Here is a 9,842-nt window from a genome sequence, read left to right on the forward strand (position 1 = left end):
TTGGTTTACTTTCAAGTAATTGTGATTCCAGTTCTCTTGCTTTTTCAGAATCGCTTGTTTCTGGATCTTCAGAAGTATTAAGTTTAAACAAACCTGTAGATTCTCAAATTTTAACTAGATTTAAATCCAGTACGCCTGGATCTTCAGAAGCATTAACTTTTCACAAATCTAGAATTTCTGGTAAATTAAAATCTACAGATTCTCAATTTTTGAATTCAAATAATCCTGTTGTTTCTGAATCTTCTGAAGTATTAAGATTACAAAAATCCAGCATTCCCGATTCTTTAAAATTTATTTCTGAAGCTTCAGAAACATTCAATTCATCCAAATGCAATATTCGTAGACCTGGGGAAGCATTAATTTTTAATAATTCTTTTATTTCTCGTTCATTAAATCCTGATCATTCCGTACCGATAACCACAAAAAATGTTTATAATAAAGATTCATTAGTTTCAATTAAATCTAATGATATTATTACTACATCTGAATTGAATGTAATTCTTAAGTTGAACGATAATGTTAAAAAGAGTTCATCAAAACTGTATAGATGTGACGACATTATTAATATACATCAGTCTACATCAAATGATAGTTATAATGTATCGCTTAAATCTAATAACAATAAAGTTATAAATAAATCTGAATCTAATTTTAATAAATGTGGAAATTCTATAGATTCAGTTTTATTTAATGGTAATAGTAGTGTAGTAATTCCGTTTAATTTATCTGATGTCGAGTCAAGGATTATTATTTATTCGAGTGATATATCTGAAATTGAATTCAGATTGATGGAAAATGATGAAATATTTAAAGGTATGTTGGACAATGATAATATTAGTGATTATGATGATAATGTTAGTAAAACTGATGATGATATACAAATTTCTAGCGATGATGAGTGAATAATTTGTATACATTTCATTCAAAAGTCTTATCTACAGCATTTGTTAGTCTTTTCTATTCTTTTTTTTTGTATTTGTGAGCCCAGTTGGATGTTTTTTTGTTTTTTCTAACAAAAATATTATGAATAATTTTGTTTCAAGTATTCATTCATTAATATAATTTTCTCTAAATAGATTTTTTTAATTGAAGATTACTATGTTTATATTTATTGTTTTAAGTTCAGATGAAGAAATGTAAGGGTACTACCAGTAAACTTAATGTACTTTTTTCAGTAATGCAACTTCTTTCATTTGCAGTTATTACTGTTTGTATGCTATAATTATGTAACCAGTGTATTTTTGTTAATATTAATTGTTTTTTTTTTTCTAATTTGTGCTTTTTTTAAAATTTGGTTGTATCTTATAATCAAGAATAAAAGGTTTATTATATTTTACAAAAAAAAATCAAATCATAAATAATTTTTTATTAAAAAATATAATGAACTGCCAGTACACTAGTCTCAAGTCTAACATAACATTGTCTTGATTTATATAAATAAACAATGAAAATAATCTAATTTGTTAACACAAAATGTACAGTGTCTGTAATTTTTTATATAGTGCAGAAAGTGCATAAAACAATACTGTTATTTCATTGAATACAAATTGTTGTATTACTATTTATACTTTGGCCAGTTGTATCTAAAATTTGAGGTAAATATACTTGTATATTTCCTTTTATTATAAACAAATTTTTCTGTTGTTTAAAACTTTAATCGTATATTATGCGTGTACGGTTAAGTTTTATTTTGAATAGATGGAATCATCATCATGTATAAAGCACTTATTGTAAAATAAATTATATAGAAAAAATACATTATTTTGTAAAAATATTGATTAAATTTTCCTCAAAGTTACCTACATTTTCAACTTATTCTGATCTTTGAGAATAAGGATTTTAGCAGCTTCTCATTAACCTGTCTTGTGTATTTATATGATGCAACATTTCCATTTCAGTTATTTAAAAAAGCGAAAAGATTTTTGTAAATTCTTTTAAAATGTAGGATTTGTTAGCGTTGATTTTTTTTTTTTAATTGTAGATATATTCATGAAGCTAATTAACAACTTTTTTATTACATAGTATGATGAATTTGTTTCAATTTCACAATTTTTAATCGGTAACTTGAATAAAAATCTCAATCGTTAAATGTCATTATTGAAACTACAGAATTTTGTAATTGTAGGCGGTAAATTTTTTTTTTCTTTTAAAAGATTCCAAATCTTTTCTGCTTATGGAGCATTTCTAAAACTATATTTCTATTCAACAATGCGATCACCAGTGCAAGATACTTCCTACATTTTTTACTTTCTATCTATTTTAAATTTGTTCTACTATTGCTTTATATTGCTGTTTCTTTATTTTTCATAAAATTAGATATAATGCGGTGTAGTGCACGCTGACATTATGTGAATAGGAAACTTTCCTATCCGGTTGAATCTATGCGGTAATATAGATTGTAGAATTTGTTTGTATTACATTATACATTACAAAAGGAATAGTTCTACTTTTATAATGTTATTACTAAATGCCCGATGGAAAAAGGTGGGTTTTATATTATATGCAAATAATTTCTGTTGTTCTTAAGAGTTTCATTTCACCTGTTTTTATGGAATTACGTTTCAATATTCTATATCAAATTTTAATAAATTAGTATATTGAATATTTTTATCTATTGAATATTTTTATCTAACAATTTTTTCTGTAGTATATTTTAATTAAGCAGTCATTTAAAAACAAAATCATGTAAATATAATATATTGAAGTAGATATACGATAGATAAATTAAAAAAAAAAATTAAGTCAAAAGAAAAGTTAGTCGGTAAATCATCATAAAATTAATGGAACTAAAAAACAATAAACATAAGCGATAAATTATATTGTAGAAATTTGTAAGACACATGATCCTGACTGAAGAGCAAGCTTATTTATTCTTTCAGTGAAAAAAGTTCTGCCTATTAACAGAAAATGTTGAAAATTCCTGCGAGTAATACTTTTTAAGGAACCATGAAATACCAAACCCATTTGATGCTGTACCTGCCTTCATTAGGGCAACTTTCTGTTTAAGGTAAACCCATTCGATTAGTCTTAGCAACAGTATAAATATATATACACATACACACACATATATATATATATATATATATTTTTTTTTTTGCTTTAACAGAAAAATTCATATAAGATAAACAGACAGTTGCTACATATATGTTCTCTGTACCATCATTAAATGTAGAAACCTTTTTATATGTATAAACTTTTTTCTATTCTTATGGTTTCAATATTCACACTTGTAGTTAAGCCTCATTAATAACAGAAATATTAAATTGTGCATGAAAAAAAATTATAAAGTGTGCCACCAGTAATAAATAAACATACGGTTAATGAGAAATCATTGGATCAATTGGCTGAGGAAGATCAGGTTATATTGTTAGTCAAATTAACATGTTGAACAACATTTTTATTTTCTCTATAATACCTGTTTTATGAATATATACAAATTTATATTTTAGAATTTCTGAGATATAAATTACGGTTAATCAGTTAAGTTTCATTTGATTTGGTCGTGTTAAGTACAAATGGCATATGTTTTTAGAGGAAATTACTAGTCGTTCTTTAATGATAAAGAATATTTATTAACATTTATAAAATTTCTTTTTTTGAATTTAATTTATATAACATTTTAAAAATTACATGTTATAAAAACCTGACAGTTTTTGAACAACAACAGCAGTTTATCTACTGAACCTATTTTTTAGTATATTTTTTCAGTACTTTCCAATATACACACCGTTTCTCAGTTGTATAAAAGATATGAAAAAAAATAATAAGTGTTACATTGGACATCGTCTAAATGATGACCATTTTTCAAAAAGCACTTTTCAAGCCTTCCATTAAAGCTCTCAAAATCACAACCTAACATCACTTGAAATTGCGGTAGCAATTTCCTGGCTTATGGCTTACTTTAATTCATCCAAATTGCAGGGTTTATTAGTGTAAACTCTAGTTTTAAGAAACCTCTTACAGGAAAAAATTACATATGCTCAGATAGGGCATCAGGTAGCAGCATGTTGAGATAATGCTCTCCATCGATGATGACTGTGTGCCTGTTCTCAAAGAAATATGGGCATGTGGTAGTACTTTTAGTAACTCACACCATACAGTCGCTATGAAGTGGACCCGATGCTCTTAAGGATTGATTCAATAGCAAAAGTTTTGTTTATCGATATACGAGGTGCGACAATAAAGTAATGAGACTGATTTTTCTTTGCAAGATGTGGCAACCCTGCAGCTTGCGTAGGCACACCATCTTTGACCTTGGTCTATAAGCTACTTCTAGTCCAAGCGGCACATTGATGCAACTGCTCAGTCGTGATTTGTGCTGTAATAAGTGTTTGTCTCTCAGCACAGAAATGAAAGCGCAATGGTATGCCATTTCTTTTTGCGTTAAATTGGGTGAAAACACGACGACAACTAAAGGTAAGCTTCAGAAGGCTTTTGGAGAGGAGTTTATATCAAGACCTCAAATTTTTCGGTGGCATAAGATTTTTAGTGAAGGCAGAACGAATGTTGAAGATGAAGACCGCAGTGGACAACCATCAACCTCACGGACAGATGTCAACTTGACCAGGCTGCGTGAAATCGTACGATCTGATCGAAGATTATCCGTGAAAATGATTGCAGAAGAACTCAACATCAATCGAGAAACGGTTCGTCTAATATTAACTGAAGATCTTGGTATGAGAAAGATTTGTGCAAAAATGGTCCCCAAAAATCTCACACAACAGCGAGAAACACGGAAAAATGTGGCAGCCGATCTGTTAGAGCAAACGCAAATCAATCCAGATTTGTTGAGCCGTGTGAAGGTATGAAGGTTGGTTGTTTCAATACGATCCAGAGACAAAACGCCAAAGTTCGCAATGGTGCTCAAAGGGATCACCCAGACCAAAAAAGCTTGCATGTCAAAGTCAAAAGTAAAATGCATGCTTGTGTGCTTCTTCGATTCCAAGGGAATTGTTCATAAAAAGTGGGTGCCCTCCTGGACAAACAGTTAACCAATATTTCTACAAAGAAATTTTAGAAAGACTTCGTAAACGAGTTCTTCGTGTCCGTGCCATCATTGCTGATATTGGATTCTGCATCACGATAATGTGCCATCCCATACTGCTCTGTCAGTACAGCAATTTTTAACCTCAAAACAAATTTCAGTACTACCACAGCCACCTTATTCACCAGATATCGCTCCGTGCGACTTTTTTCTATTTCCAAGAGTCAAAATGGCGGTCAAGGGACACCATTTTCAAACAACACAAGATGTCCAAAAAGCTGTGACGAGGGACACAAACATATGTTCACTTATTACAGCACAACTCACGACTGAGCAGTTGCATCAATGTGCCGCTTGGACTAGAAGTAGCTTATAGACCAAGGTGAGCCTATGGTGTGCCTATGCAAGCTCCAGGGTTGCCACATCTTGCAAAGAAAAATTAGTCTCATTACTTTATTGTAACACCTCGTATGTCTGGTCAGATGAAAATGAGCTTCATCGCTCATCAGAAGAACCTTACAATCATTCATTATGTCGATCATTATCTCTGTGCATCACGGGTAATCTTGGGGTTTAACCTGCTGCACAGTAGCCATTTTATACGGGTGGAAGTGCAAAACATATGGAGTAATTCACCTTACTGTGTGATCCGATAGATTCAGTGCAGCTGCGTGATGGCAAGCCGGTTCATAGGGGCTAGTTTCCATCGCTCATCTAATGCGCCCAGTGTTCCCTGGTTCTGTTTGGTCTTTGCATCGGCTTAGTTTTTTAAGCTGAATCTTTACTTATGAACTTCTGCACTTACAACAAACTGGTGTTACTGAATGGAAAATGACACTTCTTCAATTCAGATTGAAGTGTTGGCAGAACTGAAGCTAGATAGTTAACAAGACCCATCGTTTTTTTTTTTTAAATGACTATGACAAACAAGCAATTCTTACGCGACTATATTTGCATTGCTAAAATAATGTCGTGTGAGCAGTCAGTCCCACTTGTTTTTCTCTTCACTCACCGCTTGGGCTGTCAGCTATGCACTAATAAAAACTGTTAGGCTAAAAATCTATCATAGAATGTGTTATAAAAACTTACTGTATGTATAATGAATTTTTATTTAATTGAGTGAATAATTTTTTCACAACTAATTATTGTAATACTTTTAATGAACTGTAATTGCAAGTTTCATTTTCTTTGACTTATAAATGAAAGTGTTTATTTCTAAATATTTATTTTTTAATGAAAAAAAAGGGAGAATAAAGAATTCTGAATAAGTATAGTCTACATACTTTTAATGATCCTATTTTCTAATGCGCAGAATATCGTTTGAGGAAATAGATATACTTCCGGATATACGAGGTGTGTGAGAAAAGTAATGAGACTTACTTTTTACTTACCAAAGTTTTTATTTTTTTCAAACAATATTATTCCCTTCATAGTAGTTCCCTTGGGCAGCTATACACTGGCGGAGTCATTGTTCCCAGTCCTGGTAGCAGCGCTAGAAGGCTTCAACCGGTAGGGCTTTTAACCGGTCGGTCACAGTCTTTTGAATGTTCTCCAGAGTTCCAAAATGATGTCCTTTTAAGACGTTTAAATTTCAGGAAAAGTAAATAATCAGAAGGACTCAAATCAGCTAAATAAGGAGGGGGGGTTGAGGAACCGTAGGAATATACGTTTTGAGGTCAAAAGTTCCGTGACGGAAATGGCCGCGTGACATGGGGTATTGTCACGATGAAGCATCTACTTGTCTGCAATGTCTGGTCTCATGTGAATCACTCTTTTCCTGAGCCTTTCAAAGACATTTTTGTAAAACACTTGGTTGACAGTTTGTCCTGGAGGAACAAATTCTTTATGCACAATACCCCTACTGTCAAAAAAGCAACTTGGCATGGTTTTGATCTTAGATTTGCTCATTCAACATTTTTTCAGTCGAGTAGATGACAGAAAGTGCCACTTGTCGATTTGTTTCAGGATTGTACTCAAATATCCAGGATTCATGACCTATGATCACACGATTGAAGAATTCTTGGTTATTGTCAATCCTCTCAAGAAAATCAACGCAAGCGTTTATTGATTGTGCTTCTGTTCTGTTGTAAGGTTTTTCGGCACCGAATTCGCACAAACCTTTCGCATGTCCAAATCGTCTGTCAAAATTTTATGTACTGTGAAAGCGTTTAAATTTAATTGTTCACTTGTCATCCTTATTATTAAACAACGGTCTGATGTCACAAGAACCCTCACATGCTCAACGTTTTCATCAGATTTTGAAGTCGAAGGTTTCCCTGAGCAAGGTTGATCTTCAATGTGTTCTAGACCTTCCAAAAATTATTCGTGCCGGCGGAAAACTTGTGCTCTTGATAAGCAATGTTCCCCGTAGGCCTGTTTCAACTTTTCAAAGTCACACTCGCGGATTCCCCAAGTTTAACGCAAAACTTGATCGCACGTCACTCTAAATTCCGACGCTCCATTTTCGTAACGCACCACAAAAACACAACTTCACTGATGGCGCTATCAAAAATATGGTGTTGGTAGAACGGAGATGAAACTTGTACCGAGCATTTGGAAGGGATGAACAAACCAGTCTAGCACAGACTAAGTAGACACAACGTTGCCAGATCGCTTGCAGTGTTACCAATATCATTACTTCTCACACACCTCATATATAGTGGAGATTAGCGAATGACCCCGTGTGGAATCCTTATATTTCCAGGAGTGTCATAGACTATAAACATGAATATATATATATATATATATATATATATATATATATACATACATCACATGTACGTTTGTATATTTATAAAAATATATATAGTGGAGATTTGCCAGTTGAAGCACAAAATTTAATGAACTGAATTAATGAATGGTGAGCCTCTGTCACTCTGTTAGCTCGGTTTGAATGAATGATCCAAATCAATCGAATGAATAAATTACAAAAATAATAGAATTACATTTTCGTTAAATAAAATCTGTTTCTCTTGTTTACAGATTCTTATAAACATAAATAAATACTATAATAATAAAAAATCATTATTAGAAAATTTCTTGTAGTGCACTCATAGAAAAAGAAAAAGAAATGAGATTGGCATGGTCCTTACATGAATATATACATATATATAAAACATGTTAAAGAACATGATAAACAGATGAAAATTTGTACACATGTTCTTTTTACAGTGAAAGAGCATACTAAGAAAGGATTTTTTTTAATTCTGAATTTAAAGATTAAAGCGGAGTAACAATGAAGTTTACAAATATTTTATTTTTCAGTAACAAATGAAGTTATCAACTTGATTTTTGGTACGTGTAATCTACATGTGAATAACAAAAAACTAATTCTAGATTTTTGAAATTCCAAGTTTAAAGGGTTAAAATACATTTTTGAAACCTGGATATATTTTTTTTAAAGTAACATATAAAGATACCAACTTGATCTGTAGTGTGTGTAATGTTTATGTAAATACCTAAAAACCATTTTCTAGATTTTTCAAAATTCAAAATATTTTGAACAATAATTGCAAATTCAATACATTTCCGACTATCTAAGCAACATATTCACTAGATACTTTTCAAGTAAATATCTAAAAGCCATTTTTGAGTTTTTTGAATTTCTATTTTTAAGTGGTGTGATGGTGAACTGGCTTGGCAGTTCAACCGACACAGCCATTGCATGTTACTGTATATGCAATGTGACTGGCTGCAGTTGCCTCCAGATACTTGACTAAAAAACATAAAATAAAATAAAAATAGAAACGAAGTACGGTCACCTCCTAATGGTGTTTTTGTCAGATAACGTCAAGAGCCCGGAAAAATACATTTTAACTTGCATGAAGGACAAGCAACCAGCTACAACTACTATTTTTAACATCGAGGCCCTCTTTTTTGAAACTTGCATTCTTCAGTTACTGTAATAACCAAACTATTGCTCTGAAGAAATTACAATACACTTATATTTTTTATAAATTGCACAGGCTTTAATTTTTATTTATCATTATCATTTTCATAAACACCAGGTTAATAAACACAGGGGGGTCCAGGGGCAGAACCCCCTGGCTAAATTGAAAGGGTGAGCGAAGCGAGCTATGACCAGCTTAACATCCCCCCGACTGTGTTGGGAATGCCAGTATGTATAAATATATAAAAAAGAAAAAATTAAGTTTAAAAAAAATGACAGACTGAACCCAAAATTTCTCAGTTACGAGACTTGAAAGCTTGCTAATCTGTTGCTAACCCACCTCCATACGCCCAAATTGTACACTCAGGATGATGGTTGATTCTGTGATATTGAAAGCTGTCATTTTTTTAATTTAAAATAAGAAATCCCCTTCTACCATTCAGCAAAAGAGCATCATTAAACTCCAATGTAAGCTGAATGCCTGCCCCTGTAAATACAGAAAAAGTCTTACTGATCGAGATCAGGAAGGACTGTAAACAGATCATGCAAACATCTTGGATTATGGCTTTCTGTCTTCAAAGCAAAGAGATCTATTCTATGAAAACAAACAGGTTAATAATGTACCGTTTCAGGGAATAAGATCAGATTCTGGGAAAACTGTCAATTTTTGAAAACGTGTAAATGGTTTCAATCAAATTTCAATTTTACCTTTTCCAAGCGGTAGCAATAAAACGCCTTATGAAACGCTATGAAAAAAAAGTATAAAATTTTTTAAATTTAAATCTCTTTGTCCAACTCTTCTCCATACAGAATAACATATACTGAAATGTATGTAAAAGAAGAATCAATCAATCTTATGAAAGACGTGATTTATTTGTCTGATAGAGGAAAATAATATTTTACACAAGTTGTATTATTCAGATGAAATAATATTCATCAGTCTTCATTTTTATTATAAAAACATTTAAC

This window comes from Lycorma delicatula, chromosome 13 (assembly GCF_047948215.1).
Source record: "Lycorma delicatula isolate Av1 chromosome 13, ASM4794821v1, whole genome shotgun sequence".
Taxonomy (NCBI): Eukaryota; Metazoa; Arthropoda; class Insecta; order Hemiptera; family Fulgoridae; genus Lycorma; species Lycorma delicatula.